Source organism: Erpetoichthys calabaricus, chromosome 10 (assembly GCF_900747795.2).
Source record: "Erpetoichthys calabaricus chromosome 10, fErpCal1.3, whole genome shotgun sequence".
In the NCBI taxonomy this organism is placed as follows: Eukaryota; Metazoa; Chordata; class Cladistia; order Polypteriformes; family Polypteridae; genus Erpetoichthys; species Erpetoichthys calabaricus.
The window spans coordinates 702,501-719,865 of NC_041403.2; the positions used below are offsets into that span (position 1 = coordinate 702,501).

At 52.0% G+C, this 17,365-nt stretch overlaps 2 protein-coding genes across 6 annotated transcripts in view; both read right to left on the minus strand.

Moving 5' to 3' along the window:
* The window catches only part of ralgps2 (Ral GEF with PH domain and SH3 binding motif 2), a 78,245-nt gene that overhangs the window by 51,892 nt on the left and 8,988 nt on the right, over positions 1–17,365 (minus strand). For all 5 annotated transcript variants that reach the window (XM_051933255.1, XM_051933252.1, XM_051933256.1 and 2 more), the window contains exon 2: positions 1,363–1,450. The gene's annotated coding sequence lies outside the window, so the exon portion shown is untranslated. The remainder of the gene's footprint in view (positions 1–1,362; positions 1,451–17,365) is intronic.
* The window catches only part of mmachc (metabolism of cobalamin associated C), a 139,289-nt gene that overhangs the window by 26,149 nt on the left and 95,775 nt on the right, over positions 1–17,365 (minus strand). The gene's annotated exons all lie outside the window — the stretch shown is intronic.

Genomic DNA, 17,365 nt, shown 5'->3' on the forward strand with positions numbered 1-17,365 from the left:
GGCAGTAATCAGGCCTGGGGGTGGCTACGGAAATTGAACTCAGGTGTGATACACCACAGTTAGGTTATTTTTTAACAAGGGGGCAATTACTTTTTCACACAGGGCCATGTAGGTTTGGATTTTTTTTCTCCCTAAATAATAAAAACCATCATTTAAAAACTGCATTTTGTGTTTACTTGTGTTATATTTGACTAATGGTTAAATGTGTTTGATGATCAGAAACATTTTGTGTGACAAACATGCAAAAGAATAAGAAATCAGGAAGGGGGCAAATAGTTTTTCACACCACTGTATACATATATATATATATATATATATATATACATATACATATATATATATATATATACATATATATATATATATATATATACATACACATATACAAATTTACATATCTACACACATATATATATATATATATATATATAGATATAAATATAGACATACATATATACATACATACATACATTCACACACATATATATAGAGCAAAATACCCGCGCTTCGCAGCGGAGAAGTAGTGTGTTAAAGAGGTTAACACACTACTTCTCCGCTGCGAAGCGCGGGTATTTTGCTATATATATATATATATATATAAAAGACAGCAACACTTATAACAATGACAACACAATTACATTGACAATCATGTTACGTTATTTTTAAAATGTTTCCTTTTTTTTTCATAACCTCTTTAACACACTACTTCTCCGCTGCGAAGCGCGGGTATTTTGCTAGTTAACAATAAGACACAAAAGGAGCCAGCAGGTCTCTTATAGGACGTGTTTCAATTTACACCTCTGTGTTCATCGTGTGCTATTTGGTTTAATAAAACACTTGAGAAAACTGAGAGGCTGGAAATGATCCGTTTTAGGGTCCAAACAAAAAAATGGACAATATAAGAAGCTAACAAGCCATAAAATTAAATAAGGCCTGACACTGGCAATCATTGCTTTCTGAGTAAGCAATTGGGTTGGAATGAAAACTGCAGCCACCGCGGCCCTCCAAGACCGACAATGCCCAACCCGGGGCTAAAGTCTTATGCTGCAGCGTCAAGGCTGATAATACACAGTCACTGAGGTAGTTACCTTCGTACACCCGGGTGGTCCAGGCACACACAGGCCTCTAACAGCGGGCGACTGGAGACCTCTAGTGGCAGAACGTGGCGCCGCAAAGACAGCATGAGAGCTTCACCTCTGGAGACCCCCACAGTCAGCCTCAGAGATCACTGCTAACAGGAAGATGGAGGGGGGGTGGACTCCCACAGGAGGGCCGTGGTGTCTGACAGGACAGGCCGCGGGGTACTTCAAGAGCCACCTAAACCCCTTGGCACCATGTGCCCAGGCCCCCCCCATTACTTACCAGCAGCAGTCAGATCCACGCGTCCCGAGCCTCCTGGGGCATCCTGCCCTTTCTCTGATGCAAAGTTTCACAGGGTCATGGAGACAGGCTGCAAAGAAGAACAGACACAGGCATTAGAGCAGCACACTCACAGCCCCAACAGGCCAGACCACCAGGCCGAGACCCCAGGAGCCACTCCGCATAAAGCGTCCATCATCAGTGCCTTTAACTCTTCTTGTGTAGCAAATTTACAAAACAAGGAATTGTGACGCCAAGTGATTTTTTTGCAGCCATTCCACGTCGTGGCCGCTCCTTAAATGAGCCCCCATTTTCATTTTGAGCCTCACACCTTCTGTAGTCCCACTGCAAAGACCTCTAAGCACAGGCCTTGTCCAGACCCCGAGACGCACAGAGCTGGCAGCAGCACCTTTCATTTTGAGAGGTGGACTTCAGGATGCTGAATACACAGAGAGATACAACTGGGACGAGACGGGATGGGAAAGGACAGGACAGGACGGGACAGGACACGACACCCCGGCCTTCTACAGCCAAGAGGCTGCCGAACACCCCAGGAGGCCAAGGAAGGAAGCAAGTCACGTCAATGAGCCGCAACTGAGGCAACAATCAATCAATCAATCCTGATCGGCTTGCCAACCTGAACAAGTGGCCGAGTGTCAGACAGCCATTTGTGACTCTGAAAGAGCGCAGCTCGAAAAGTGAAAGCAAATTGAAAACTGTGTGGCAACCGCAACAAATAAAAGCTGATGCAGTACAACACGTCTGCAATGGCTGATGGGAAGTCCGAACGAGAGCAGCGCGGCGCTTGGCCATTAGTCCAGGGGATCGAGGCGGTGCCTTTAAAATGAGCTCATCAAGAACACGGGGACACCGCTGGACACTCATAAGTAGTGTGGTGGACAGGAGGACTTTAGGGGTCTTCAAAATTAGACTTGATGTTACTGTGGCAGGACTGGCGAGCTCTGGTGGGCCGAACGGCCTGACCGCGTCTAAATCTTTCAGTCACCTTCATCTACTGTGATGCCCTTCACACCTCTCTGCACCAGCTGCTTCAGTCAGCTGGCATTACACGGCAAGACACTTTTTAGTCATCGCCTTCACCCACGTCATGCACAGTTGTGCCACATGCCTGTCACCACCAACCATGAAGGACAACTGGGCCGAGGACAGGCCAGTCAGCCCAACAAGGCTTGCCGATCCCAGTCACCCAATGTCTCCAGAATAACACCGTTAGGCTTTAAGTTCATGAAATGCTGGTGATGCGCCATCTGTTGGAATGACAAATGCTGTGCATTTTATTACATGATGCATTACAAAATGCGTTCCACTCAATGGTGCACCGCTAACATGAACGGCGAGGTCTCCGGCGACCACTTGGACTCAGACGGGCAGCACAGCTTGAGGTGTTCGAAACCACTTGACTCATTTTGCCTTCACGACATCAGGTAGCGAGTATTTCACACAATGGTGGGAGTACCCGCCGAATATGCAAGTGGTCTGAATTCATGCTGGTGGACACGGCTCCGGCGGCTCCTTTCCCCCTGCACCTCACCGCCTCGACTCAAACCGATGACAATTTACTCCCACTCTCTAATTAGATCGTCTGCGCCTGAACTCGGCCCCTCATTCTGTACGTTTTTGGGCCGCACCTGAACCCGAGGTTCTGAAATTCAACGGACAGCCCTGTTTCCTGCAGCGTTCAAATCAAAGACATCCAAGGACGCGTCCCCTCAACAAGTTGTCCCCAACACTGTCACGACGGAGCCAAGTGCTGTTGACACCTTCATGATGCGAGGTGTTTAATAACTTCAGGGACTAATAAGGACACACTCGGTAACTGTGCCCCTCGCCAGCTCCATGATGCCCACATCCAGTAGGAGGGGACAGACGCTAAGGTGGGGGTACACGAGGGTCTCCTATTTCTATCTGAATCCATTCATGTTTATCATGGCAACATCAAGGTGCATGCTGGTCAGACATGCCAGTTAGGACTTCACTGTTCTCTGGGCACAGCCTGGACCACCTTCAGGTGCTCATGCCCAATCAGTCATAGCAGCCCACTCTGTCTCTTGCACTGGAGCGTCAGCTGGAGATCTGCTGGTCAACACACACAGCAGCCCTCATCGGTGCCAAGCATCAGCCCCCATGGTCTTACCTTAAGCCCACCCCTCAAAAGAAGAATAAGGAGGCGGTGGGCTCCAGCCAGGAGACAGAGAGCTCTGAAAACAGCAAATGCCACTTGTGTCCACGGCACACACGATGACCTGTGACTTCGCCACGCATGTCTGCTGCCTTTTCACGTTCACTCAAATCCACAAAGGAAAGGCGTCCTCCTGGCTTAAGGGCAAGCGGGTGGGCGTGCGTCTGTTTGCTCCTCATCCTGCTCGTCCGGAGACAATCGAGGCACACAACTTGGCCAGGGTCGTCACGCAGCACACAGTGTAGGGGGCACTAACGCACGAGACCCCACACGTAACTCACTCCCCGTGCCAGGCCTCCCCATTGGCGCCCTAAAGCACTCAAACACCTACACGGCGGGCCTGAAGTGACAAACAAGGACAAGTCAACATGCTAGGGTCTCAAGTGCCAGGGTCAGGTTTAGCACATCACATGACTCGAGACCCCCCCAAGAGATCACATAAGAGCTAAAAACATTCCAGTCTTAATGCCCACCTTGGAAGTACCACAGAGCTGTACTGACGAAGACATTCATTAAAACTGGCCCTGAAACAGGAACCTGGCACTTCCTGACTGGTGCCAAGTAGCCCTAGCAGAGTGGGCTCACTCTGCCATCCTCACCATTCACGTGCCGCGTTGCAGAGTCACGTCCGACAAGTGCATCAGGGGCACTTGCATGAAATGACTGCCATTCTGCAGGTGACCTGGAAGGCTCAAAAATGTCAGGGTGACACAACCCACAAGCCCATGCGGCCATATGCAAATGAGCCTCATTGACATTCAGGGCTGCCAGTCAGGCCACTTCATGCACAGAACTCTGCTCAGTGGCTTTAGAGGGTCCTTCCTGTCACCTGTCTGACCCACAGGCGCTAATCCACGTGTACCACTGTGTCACTCCCTGCCACCTGTCCACGCCTCCAGTGTTTGTTTGCCAAGGGCCACTGCAGCTGGCACGTCTGTTTAATCGATGACAGCAGAACTGTTCTGGGATGTCTGCTGCCATACACGAGTGAATGCATATGGGGTTTGGGGGACCCCCCTTGGCAGAGGACCCTGACGGGTAGATAGGCAGACAGAGATAGAAAAGGCGCTATATACACACCGATCAGCCACAGCATTCAAAGCACTGGCAGGCAAGGTGCGTCACATTGACCATCTCGTCCCAATGGCGCCCGCTACATCAGGCAGCAAATCAGCAGTGAGCTCTTCGATGTCATGTGTTGGAGAAGCGTTAAAGATCTGTGCGACTCTGATGAGGGCCATGCTGTCATGGCAAGATGACGGGCACAGAGCCCCTCCAAAATGGCAGGTCTAGTGCACGGGTACCAAAAGTGGTGCAAGGAAGGACAACCAGTGACAGGGTCATTGGCATCCACGGCTAGCCCACCAGGTCTGACCCCATCCAAGGGCCACTGGAGCACAAACTGCTGAAACGCCGAATGTTGGCCATGAGGGAGAGGCGTCAGGAGACACAGAGCACCGGAGCCTGCTGCGCATCTGCAGAGGGGTCCGAGTGCCCACGCCGACCCCTGCCCACCGCCAAACATGGTTACAATGAGCACGTGGACCACCGAGCAATGGAAGATGGTGGGCTGCTCTGATGAATCAAGGGTGCGAGTCATAAGTTACGTCTGCATCATTTACTGGGGGGGGAGATGGCAGCAAGGTGCACTATGGGAAGAAGGCAAGCCGGTGGCGGCCATGTGACGATCTGGCCGATATCCTGCTATTCATGTGACAAGCACCACCTACCTAACGACTGCTGTGGACCCCACAACCGTATCAGCAGGACGAGGTGCCCTGCCACGTGGCATGAGAAACATGACGTGACTTGGAGTACAGACTCCCAAACCTGACGAGTGTCTGATCCACGGAGGCCTCACCTCACCTCACCACTTACAGGACAGGACACCTTCAGAGTTCTTGCAGGGTCCGCACACAATATTAGGCAGGTGGCTGACCTGTGCGACAGACAGAAAATGGACTATGAAACGCATAAAGAGGAAAGGCGCTACAGAAGACGTGAAAGGCGCTATATAATGGGGAAATATGAAGGGAACGATACGGGAGATATGAAAGGCGCTATATAATAAAGAGGCCTCATCGTCTGTGTGATGAGTCCCCCACCGGTCAGTAAAAGTAAAAAGGTAAAACCTAAAAGTTCTGTCGTCGTGTGTACTTAAGACCCCCGAGGTCCACCTCGTGATCACATCACCCAAAGGACGCTCTGAACTGGTGAGCCTCAATTCTCAGCCCCACCTGTGCAGGACACCAGGAGCCCAACCACTCCAATGGTGGCAGGGTGGCACGGCAGGGACTGGGCAACCAATCAGGGCTGAGGGACAGCTGGACGGACCAAAGTTTAGAGGACGAGCTTCACCAGGGTGCTCTGGACCTCAGGCCGGGCCGAACGTCTTTGCTTTGTCCTGTCGGAAGTCCCAACCCCAGTCATGTCACCGCCTGCGCTTGAACTCAAAGGGACTGTCACTCTGACTCTCTGACTGTCCACCAATGGCCTTCATCCAACCTGACGAGACAGTGAGTGGGTCTGCAGAGAACAACGGCAGAAATCCACAGATCCAGGGGTATGAAGCTCGTCACGTCACAGCCAAGACCACCCCAGGCTGGAACGGCTGCCAAAGGGGCTTCAACAAAGAACTTCACTAAGGGTCTGGGTGTTTGCAGTTTTGTAAATTTATTTCCTGCTGCTTGATGTGAGAAGTTAAGCAACAAAAGGTGTCGTTTAGGTTGACTTCTCCCTACGTCCACAATGGCCAACACGGTACAACAGCCTGACCCCGAAATGCGCTGCTTAAAGGAAATGAACATCAAAAGTCACAAGTCTAGAAATGAAAGGACGACGACAGAATTGAGTGGGTGTCACTCTGTAAAACTAGAGGGGGACAACCAGAGTGACGCACCACCAGAAACAACCCCTCCACATTCTACTGACTGAGGTGTCCTCCGGCAGTGTGGCCTCTGCGTCACCTGGAAACTTAAAGGGACATTTGATGTTTAATCACAATTAACAGCGGACCCTCACTAAGTGACCACGGCACATCTGGACATCACTTGAGTTGGACTCTACTGTCCATAAAGCTATGGAGCCCCCCAAACTGGCTCAACTCCAGTAAGGTGTGGGTAAGAAGAAGCAGGGATCACACGTCACGACAGTCCGCTGTCCCCATGATGTCTGAAAACACAAGTGACCTTTGATGGAGTTGCTGAGCTCACCTGGAGGTCACGCCAGGCTGGCATTTCCTAACTTGCTGGACTCTGCTGGTGCCCCCTTCTGTCATTTGGTGGTTTCACCTTTCTGTCTGGTCACTGTTGGGTCCACACGTATCTGGACACTGGCACACTTTCATTATGTTGTCACCACAATGGATTTGAATGAAGAAATCGAGATGTGACTGAAGTGCAGACGTTCAGCTTTAATTGAAGGGCTTTACCTGAACCATCAGGTGAGCCATTTAGGAATGACAGCCATTTTGATACAGCGTCCCCGAGGTCCCCCATTTCCAGGGGCTCAAAAGTATTTGGACAAACTCACTTAATGATAAATCTCAGGATCAGTTTCAATATTCGGTTTGGAAATCCACTACGGTCAACGACCGCCTGAGGTCTGAGCCCACGGCCATCGCCAAGTGTTGGGTTTCTACCAGGCCTTCAGGTGCTGCTTGTTTGTTGTTCAGTTTTGTGTCCAGTTGGGGTGAGGTCAGTGGATTGGCTTGGCCATTGAAGAATATTCCACTTCTATGCATTGGTTTGCTGTCCCAGGATGTTTGGCTCGTTGTCCATCTGTACTGTGAAGCTCGTCCTATCAGTTTTGCAGCATTTGTGTGACATTATGGCACCCTCTACACTTCAGAATTCATCTTCTCCCTCTGCCAGCAGTCATATCATCAATAAACACCAGTGACCGACGTCCATTGGCAGCCATGATGATCAGGCCATAACAAGGCCTCCTCCAGGTGTCACAGATGACGTGGTGTCCATCAGATCAGGAGCCATCTCTTCTCTGTCCACCATCTTGGTACAGTATTTGCTGATCTCCGTGTCCTTTTTCTTCCAGATCTGGACAGACTTTTAAAACTGTTTTCTGTCCTTCCTATGCTTTGAGGCTCACCAGTGGTCTGCACCTTGTGCTAAACCCCCTGTCTTTACTTTCATGGAGTTTTCTCTTGATTGGAGACCTTGGCAGTGATAGGCCTACATGACAGAGGGTGGTCTTGGTTTGGCTAAACGTCATGAAGGGGTTCTTCTTCACTAAGGACAGAATTTTCCATGATTGTCCAGGCCTTCTGTGGCGTTATTGAGCCCACCAGCGTGTTCCTTCTTTTTAAGGGTGTGCCAGATGGTTGATTTGACCGCTCCTGGGGTCTCAAGGGGTCTCTCCGACGGGTTTGCTTGGTCTTCTCGGCCTAATGCCAGACTCGTGTTCAGAGTTCACAGAGATATCTTTGAAATGCCAATCCCACACTTGAAGTCAACTACAGACCCTTTCAATACTGTAGTTTACGAAATGACGAGGGTCTGAGCATCTTGTCAGCCAAACGTCCAAATAATTTGGAGTCCCTGGAAATGGGGGGCTGCCCTTTCTAAACAGCTCATTTGACATTTCTGGTAACCCCCTTAACTTCAATCACAGATTAATTGTGGTGGTATAAAGAGCCAAAACTACGGAAACTGTGTCACTGACCAAACACTTATGGACCTCACCGCACGGACTTCAGGACCCCCAACAGGACTAACACTCGTGGACGTGTCCCAATCTGCACTGTTTCTTATTCTTTAGTTAAATCTTGGAGCACAAAAGCTTCCACGTCTACAGCATTGCCATTTTTGCTGCCATGGGCCGGGTGTTTTTAGGGGATCCCCACTCCCGTCCTGAGATGTTTAATTATTGGAGCTTTCAGCAGGTGCTGCTAGGCCTCCATGGAGCTCTGAGACAAGCCAGGGCTTTGAGTTTGAGGCTTCGGCCCATCACGAGTGCTTATCTGCTGGATTCCATTCATATTTCTCAGCTGAAGGAGTGCCCCCCACCCCACTAACGCCTTGTACAGTGCGCCAGCCCACCCAATGCACCACACACACACACACACACACACACACACACACACTCGGGAGGTCCAAAGGAGTCACGGTGACCCGCCGTAAGGCCACTGTTTCTAGCCGGTGACTCATTGAACACGAGAGACACGTCACAAGGCGGGCAGCTCACACACACGGGACACACACACACACGGGCAGCCCTGTGAGAAGAGAAAACCAAAAAACACCTAAACCCCTAGGGGGGTGGAGGACCCCTGCTTTAGTGGCTGTCACTCTCCAGTCTGTCTGCCCTACAAGTATTGATGGTCAAAAAATACAAAAAAAGGTTTAGGGTGACAAATGTGACGTCCAGACCACCTAAAGAGGGGTCTCAGAATTGGGTCCAAAAGAGCGTGGAGTTGGCGTGTGAAGAGACCACAAGGATTAAACGCAGCACTTGATACAGCAAACCAGTCGACATCAGCAGCTGTAAACGTGGCCAAAGCCCATGAAGCCCCCCCAACTGAAGCCCCCTTAAATGACCGGCTCAACAGCTTGTACTGCATGTAATAATTCAGAGATGATTGGACTTATTTAGAACACTTTGGGGGGAATGGAGTGATGGCCCACTGACCTGACGGTCCTCATCCCTGACTCCTTGATTTAGGGGTACATGAGGACTGCCGCTCCACCCTGCCCCGTGACTGTGACGTGACAAATGAGCAGATTCTTGGACTTTCAGTTTTAATTCCAATAAGATCTGCCAGACGCCCAAGAATTTGATTAGCTTGATGTGCCAGTCGGAAATGCAGCGTCTATTCACTTATTATTAAGGAAAAGAGAGAGAGGCACACGTCAAGAACAAGCGGGCAGTCGGCGGGGGCTCAAAATGGGAAGGTCGATCAGAGGGGCGCCCGTGACATGACTGGGCTGCACTAGAAGAAGGAGGTGGAGGTGGGCGAGGAGTTGACTTGAACACAGAGGGCCAACAGTTCAGGCTGTCAAAAGCTGCTTCTGCGTGGCATCATGCAGCAGGCACATGCCCAACCACTAACTGGTGGCATCTGGAGCACATAGAAAAGCGTACGGTCTGCTGAGATGCAGGTTGCCCCCTAGCTGCCTGTTTGCTTTTGTCCCTCACCTTTCTCTGATTTTTCATACATTCACCGATTTCCAAAGCTGCTGGCCGACACTCGGCAACACAAACTGGCTGCCATCTCGTGGCACGGGGACGACGTGTCCTAGAAATGTGAACATCTCCTACCTTTGGTGCCAAGGCTCTCCTCGATCTGCACCATGTCAGCTCAGAATAGCAGAAAACGAACAGAAACACGTTGAAGAAAATCCGCTGGCAACGTGGTGTAGGGGCGAAGGCCTTGGATTGGGGGTTCAGATCCCACTACTGACACCACTGGGTGGTCCTGAGCAAGTTACTTGACCAAATGACCTGACTGTGCACTAATGGAAACCAGTTACAACATTTACGATACAAGGCGTCAGCCACCTAAGTTAACATCTAGTTACCAGACTGGGGGTCCAGGTAGGGTCCACGTCGATGTCACATGTTTGAGGAGGTCAGGCTGGACGCAGAAGAACAAATCAGCCTTTAGAGGGAGAGAATTAAGATTGGGAGCAGTGTCCAGTAGGGGCCATCTGGACAGGAATGTGAAAGACCACCTGGTTAAAGATGATGAAGACCACTGAATACACGACGGGAGGTCCGACTAGCAGGAGGTCAGGTGATATAGCGCCCATGACGCAGTGCTGAGGCCCCCCCTGGAGTGCAACACCAGAGGAGGTCCAGAGATGAGCAGCCTGGCCGACCCCAGGACTGTGAGCCCCGAGGAGACAATAAGCTGACGGAGATGCGACTAAAGTGTCAAAATGGGAAGGAGTGCCATGGATGGAGACGGGGACGTTAAAACGAGGACACCGCCGGACACTTGTGAAGGGTGACAGTGGCACAAACATCACAAAGTGAACCACAGACATGACCAAGCAGTTTGGTGGGGACAGCAGGACTCCAGTGGACCTTCAAATGTCACTCACTTGGAGGACTCTGCTCTCTCACAGGTGGTCCTACTTTGTACCACCCATCTATAAATCACCGCTTTGTTCCCCCCATACTCCCTTTCAGGCCCAAAACCCCCTGCCCCCCCCCCCCCGGGTCTCCATGAAGATTTGGGCAGCCTGTGAACAGCATCGGCACATTCACTGATTAGACTGTGATGTTGGCACCATGCGGGCATTTACTGGGAGGCCCCCCTTCTTTGTGCCTTTCTTTTCAGAGGTGCAAGACTTGAATGCTAATAAGGTGGGTGGCGTGAAAGACCACCGGGCACACCTGATGTGCTGTGAGCTGTAAGATGAAGCCCCATCACTCCAGAAGAGCAGGGCCCAAGGGCAGAGGGTCACCTTTGGATTCAGTGAGTGCCAGCAGTGGTGCCAGACTCCCTTTAAGACGACACCTCCTGGCAAAGTGCACCTGGAACAAAAACTCCAGAGGGCATTAAAACACAGACAGAGTCACACAGAGGCAACACCGGCGGCCCTTTAGTTTGGAGTGTGCCGTCGTTGGACGTTTGTCCGCATCTGTGCCACTGCATCTCGTTTTTCTTGAAGAATGAATGTGACAGCCGACCACAGCACTTGGGGACTCCCGAGACCACCGCAGAAAGACAACACAGTTGGCGGGAGTGAGGGATTCTGGGTGGAGTGGCAGTCGCCATTTGCCCGTTTTGAGATAAGCACTCGTGAGGCCTTAAGCCACAGGAAAAGGACGACATAAGGTGGGCTGAGGAGAGCCCTCATCTGCGTGTCGGTGGACCCTGGTCATTGATCTGCGGTGACACTGTGGCAGTGCCAGCATTACTGGGATTTCATTCAATTTAACCTTCCAAATGGACGGATTTGTTGGAGTATTCAAACCCAGGCTGGTGTCCTGCGTAACTTGTAAGTGGACTGTCTGTGACTTCATACGTCGCCATCTTCTGTTAAGGTGGCACACCTTGGGACAGGTTAGCATGCCGTGCCACACTGCGTTATTTCAGATCCCTGACTGGTGCCAATTTAAAGTCTGCTTCTTACCTTTTCTAATTTATTCAACCTCTCCTTCTAGGGGGTCCACGTACTGACCTCTGACCCCTAGGTGCGCCCTTTGATGACAGGATGTTAGTCGCCTCCGGTCGGAGCCTCGGCAGTTTCCTGCTATTCTGTCTTCATTCGAGTCTTCTTGTGCTGCTTCTCGGCCCCCCACGCTGCGTCACACAGCCAGACGACACCCACCGAGCAGGGCGGACGTCTATCCTGCCTGCATCACTCAGGCCCTGCCAGCCCACCTCACCCGACAGAGATGGGGGGACATTCAGACGCCACTGGATTTGAACCTGACCCCAAGAACAAAACAGAACAACCCGATGGTCACTGGCTGACCGATGGGCCTCCGGACGGTGACGGTGCTCACGGCCACTTAAACCACGGCAGACTTGGCCTCTCTTTACGGTTTGTGCCCTTCGCACTCGAGGTGACCGCACCGTCTATCGTTACACTCCGACACGGCGAGCTGGGTGCCAAGCGGCGCTGCAGGCCCGCTGCCAACAGGCACCTTCCTTGGAAGCGCTTCAGCCGCTGATGGATGGATGGAGGTTACTCAGCGGTCTGGCGGGCTCATCTCTCGGCAGCCCACCAAACAAGGCCAGGATTGTGCGGAGCGCCTGGGAGCTCTCACTTCTGCAGACGGGCCTTTGACAGCTGGCCACCTCCTCCAGAGCCGTGAAGTGAACCAGCCTGCCGTGGAGGTGCCCCATGACGCCAGCCAAGTCCCCGAGCGGTTATATAAAGTGACACAAACATGACAGGCTTAATTAGGAAGAAACAACACTCCGACTCTCTGCACTGGCACTGACTGAGGCGCGTTGGGCACAAACTGGGGGGTTTTTTACCAAGAAACCAGGCTGCTGCGGAGGGGTGGGTGGCACGTGGGGACAATAGAAAACTAAGAGGGCCAATCAAATGACACGCTAACCGCAAAGGACAGATGCTGACGCAGTACAACACGTCTGCAAAGGCTTATGGGTAGTGTGAACCTGCACCGTTAGTCTTGATGAGTCCGCTGCCCGACTGTGCCACTGCTGAGATTTCTTTGGGCAGAGGGAGCGACGCCCGCTGAAATTCACACAAGGCTCTTGGCACAGCACAGAAGTGGAGTCCACAAAACTTGACGAAGGGGCAGAACACGAGACGGACAAACGTAGCCAGACCACCATCAGCCTTCATCAGAAAAGAGCGGCGGGTGACGCTGGATATCTGCCATGTCAGGGTGCATGGTGACTCGGGGTGACGCAAGGACTGATGGGCACCCAAACACGAGCCAACATCCTTCGGTGGATGTCAGCAGGCGTCGCCCATTAATCGCACAGTGGGGCGGCCATCTTCATTCGACGCTGTATGTAATGTGAGCGAATCACGTAAGGTTTAGGATTCTCCTAAGGGGGGGGGACCCCCAACCCCCCCCCCCCCCAAGTTTACCGTATAGCAGGATAAACAAGGCCGTGATCACGACACTTCACTAACTACGCCAGGCCTTACTGTCTCAGCTGACTTTCGCGCCCCCTCTTTATTTTGACTTTGCCCCCTCGTTTGTCTTTTTATGGCCACTTCCTGCCCGGCTTTGCTTTCTTCTTTCATGTAACCATCCATCCTGGTCTTATATGATCAATCCTTCAACACCAGCAAGTCACAGCATGTGCCCAAGGAGAGGCCGATGCCCGCTGTGCCCGGGATGCCCCCTGGTGTTCTCGCTCTTTCTCCCCACTGCATGGATTGTGCAACCGTCTGGGAGAAAAGGAGCAGCAAAGTCTACGCTGAGGGTCAAACAGCCAGGGTGGGCTGCCGTGCCACAAACACAATTCAAAGGGTCAAGCATCTTGGTGACAGTCCATGGTCATCGGGAGGTGACGCCACATACCACCATCTGGAGTCTTACGGGGGGACAAGGCAGCCTGGAAGTCTGTCAGGAAGTGCACTTGGCGTGTCCCCCCCTCCATTGGCCCCCTGCCGTGTTTCGTCTGAACACACTTCCTGTATGTGACACGCAGAGCCCCGGCACCGCAGGCGGGCACTCTGAACATCCGGCTGGCCAGTAGAGAGCGGCCACGGACTTTAGTCTTTGAAGATGACGAGGACTTCATTCCCACAGTCAGCCGAAATCAGCCCCTGAGTGCCCCCCTTTAACAGATGGGGCTTCCAAGGGAGACTCGTCTCCTGCCACCTGGCCATCAGGCCAACGAGAGGTGACCACATTGAGTCTGGACCCCTGACCTGCCCACCCAACAGGAAAGAAAGACTCTGCATGCGGTCATTTGACCGACGCCTTCACCCGAGGTATGTCCCAGTTGGAGCACACAGGCCAGTGAAGGGACAGCAGCAAAGCCCTAACTGAGGTGGACAGAGAGCCGTGTGTGGCACGCAGAGTTCAACAGGAAAAGAATAAAAAGACAAAGAGAGGACAACGAGGGCGAGGTGTGCGTCACAAGAGCCACTCGGGCCTGACAGAAACAACGAGAGGAAAAGTCGAGCGCCGTCCTGACAGGCCACCAATCAGCAGGCCGACAGACAGACGAGACGGCGAAGTGAGCAGCAGGTTTACAGATAAAGGTGGACGACTGACTGGCGGGGGGCACGTGGGCTTCTCACCCTGCGTGTGTGTGTGTGTGTGTGTGTGTGCGTGCGTTAAACTCCCGGCCATCTTTATCGCTCAACAAACCCTTTCTGTACAACGAGTGTCCTGCAAGTACATGAGGAGCCACAAGGGGCAACTTGTAGAGGGCATCAAGGGCGCCACAGCATCGGGGGCACTGTGTTTGAAACGTGAGGAGCTGGTAAAAGTCAAAGCCTGGCCATTTCTGTTTTCAAATGCTTTTTCTTCTTCTTCATTTTTTTGGTTGCCTGTCTAAGATCAGAGACTTTCAGGTGAGGAAGACCAATGTTCAGAGAACAGGAAGTTCTACTCGCTCTTCATCCTGGTGACGTTTCTGATTGTTGATTGGCACATGCAGGCCAGAACTTCACCGAACTCCATACACACGACAATGAAGATGATTTCTTTCCAAACTTCTCCTCCTCCTCCTCTTCTTCTTCCTCTACTTTTGTTTGAAGAACACACAATCAAGTCAAAGAGAATCCAAACCCGCCCTCGAACGTGTGCCATCCGGCGTGTTAACCACGCTGAGCTGTAATGCCCTGGCAGGCACGGCTTTACTGTGTCCTAATTGTCCCAATTCTCATGTCATTTTCAAATGCCACCCAAGAGTGCGTCACGCCCTGCCCACTGATCAACGAGGCCAGTGCCGTGTGCCTACTTCACTTAGTGGCGGCTCCGAGAGGACTGTGCTTTGATTAATGGCGCCCAAGTGAGGGGGCTCAGTCGAGGTAATGGGGGGTCCTGTCGAAACTCCCATGAAGTGGTTTTCTTTTTGCTCAGGTTCACTTAAGTGGGCGGCTTGTCATATATCCGTTGGCGTCAGCGAGCTCGGGTTTTCGTAGCTCACTAGTCCTAAGCAGACATTGGCACCTCCCACCTGACTTACGAGACTCCCCACCACCCAAATGCCCACCTAATTACATTCAGTTTCGCTTTGTGCTCTGCAATTGAAATGCAATCCGCCGTTAATTAGGAGAAGCGCGTCGAAGCAGACTGGCATGGGCACCCTCAGCCCTAAAGGCGGCACTCCGAGTCTCAGGACAGGCAGCAGAATCAGGCTTTATGGTACTTCTGATGCAATGAGTGGGCAGCGCTTACCACTCAAGTCACCCTCGCCCGACTGCCCCCCTCTAGCTCGGCGCTCGCTGCCGTTATTCACATCCCCTCTCTACGTGGGGGTCTCGTCCTTCTCCAGCTCCCCTGACCATCGGAGGTTTCAGAATAATAAACCCTGCGGGCCGCTGCTCTCGTCAGATTTGCTTTTCTCAGGAGCTCAGAATATTCTTCTAACACGTCGAGATTTCTAGAATTCACCGGCCACTGGCTTCGTTTTTAGTCACAACATGTGATCTTTGGTCACAAATTCAAATGCGATGCACTTTTAAAATGAAACGAAACTTGTGTACGGTGGTGAAAAGCAAATCGGTGCTTGGTCGGTACGTTTTGAAATGCCCGACTGGCACCCACGCTGGCTGCACTGCTCTGTAATTAACGTGTTCAGTAATCGTCTGTTCAATCTGACAGCTGAACGAGTGACGCGGTGCCACCAAACGGCCTCCTCGTGTGACGTCACTGCGGCTCCTTATCACAATGATACCTACCTGTGGTCACCAACAGGGGGCGTGTTTGTCTCCATAGTCCCTGCTCTAGCAAACGTCGCCTATTGGGCACTCGCCCATCCAGCTAGCGGCGGTGATGCCAGGGGGCTGTCGTTTGAGTCACTTGACGTCTGCTTGTGTGTAGAGACAACTCGCGTCAAATCAGGTTTGTATGAATAAGGGACGAGTCCGCACGGTGTGCCACTGCAGGCCCAGAGCCAATGTAAAGGTGGGCTACAAAGACCACCCGCCAAAGGGCTTCTGTCACAACATTGGAGACCCGAGATTCTGCAGGCCGAGCTCCATGACAGCAGACTTCAACTCAGCGCCCAAGAGCAGGCCGGGCCTCAACAGAGTCAACTGTACCAGGCTCAGGCTGGCATCACAGCACACCAACAATCCTCTCATACGAGGCCTGGAAACAAAGTGGGGGCCAAATGGGGGGCCGAGTGGTCTTTTGTGCCCCCTTGAACCCCTGCAGATTTTGTTTTTTTCTCTTCAGCGGCACTGGAGTTTCCTGTTGTGCCCTCCTGGCCCTTCGAGAGACTCGCATCAGGACACTCGCTGTATGCCAGGGCACTGCCCTGACACTTGATATTTACCAGTTTTTAACATTCCTTTCTTTTTAATATTCTTTACTGTTCTCTCATTTCCTGCCAATCTTAGTTGTTTCTCTTTGGCATCTTGTAAGGCACCTTGAGCTCCACTGTTTTTATGTCAATGGGCACCAGACAAGGCCTATCACCGTGACGTGACGAGTCACATGAATGCCAGCCTTACCTTCATGACACCCTCGGCTTTGAACCCGCGTACCCCATGACAGACCGTGCCGTGTATCTGTGAGCAGTCAGCGCCACCCATCGAGCGTCTCAATAACTGTGCCAATCAGCTTTATTTTATACTGTACCTTTCACACCCAGCATCACCAACTGGCACTTTAGGGAGAAACAACACAATAAACCAAGAAGAGAAAAAACAGAGCACAACGGGCACAAAAGGCAAAGACCTGCCATCGAACCAGAGAGAAAAACACTGAAGGGGGCCGCCGGCATAGCAGGGTCCCCATCGGCGTCAGCTGCCAAGTGAAAGACACAAGTGAAGCTTCAGAAAGGACGGGAATGCGACTCAATGAGCCCTAAACGAGAGCTGGGCACCAGAGGGCAAGCACAGCTTGGAGCAGCTCACCTGCCCAGATCTGTGGCCAAGGGGTTCAGCTCTGAAGACGATTCCAAACAAGGCGGCCGTGCCAGAGAGAAGGAGGTGCTGTGCCACTGGGCGCTGAAAAAGCTGAATGAATAATTCAAGTGCATATCGGCAGGAAAGACGTGCGGAACGGTCAGCCTCGATGAGTCACACACACACACCACTGTGCCCACTCTTGCCGTTCCGAGGGCACCCCGGGCTCACACACTCACCAAGCAGACACACAGAGAAGCGCTGCCTCCTGTCTGAGGGAACACAGCTCAGGGGGCTCCCACCCGTCGTGCCACTTACC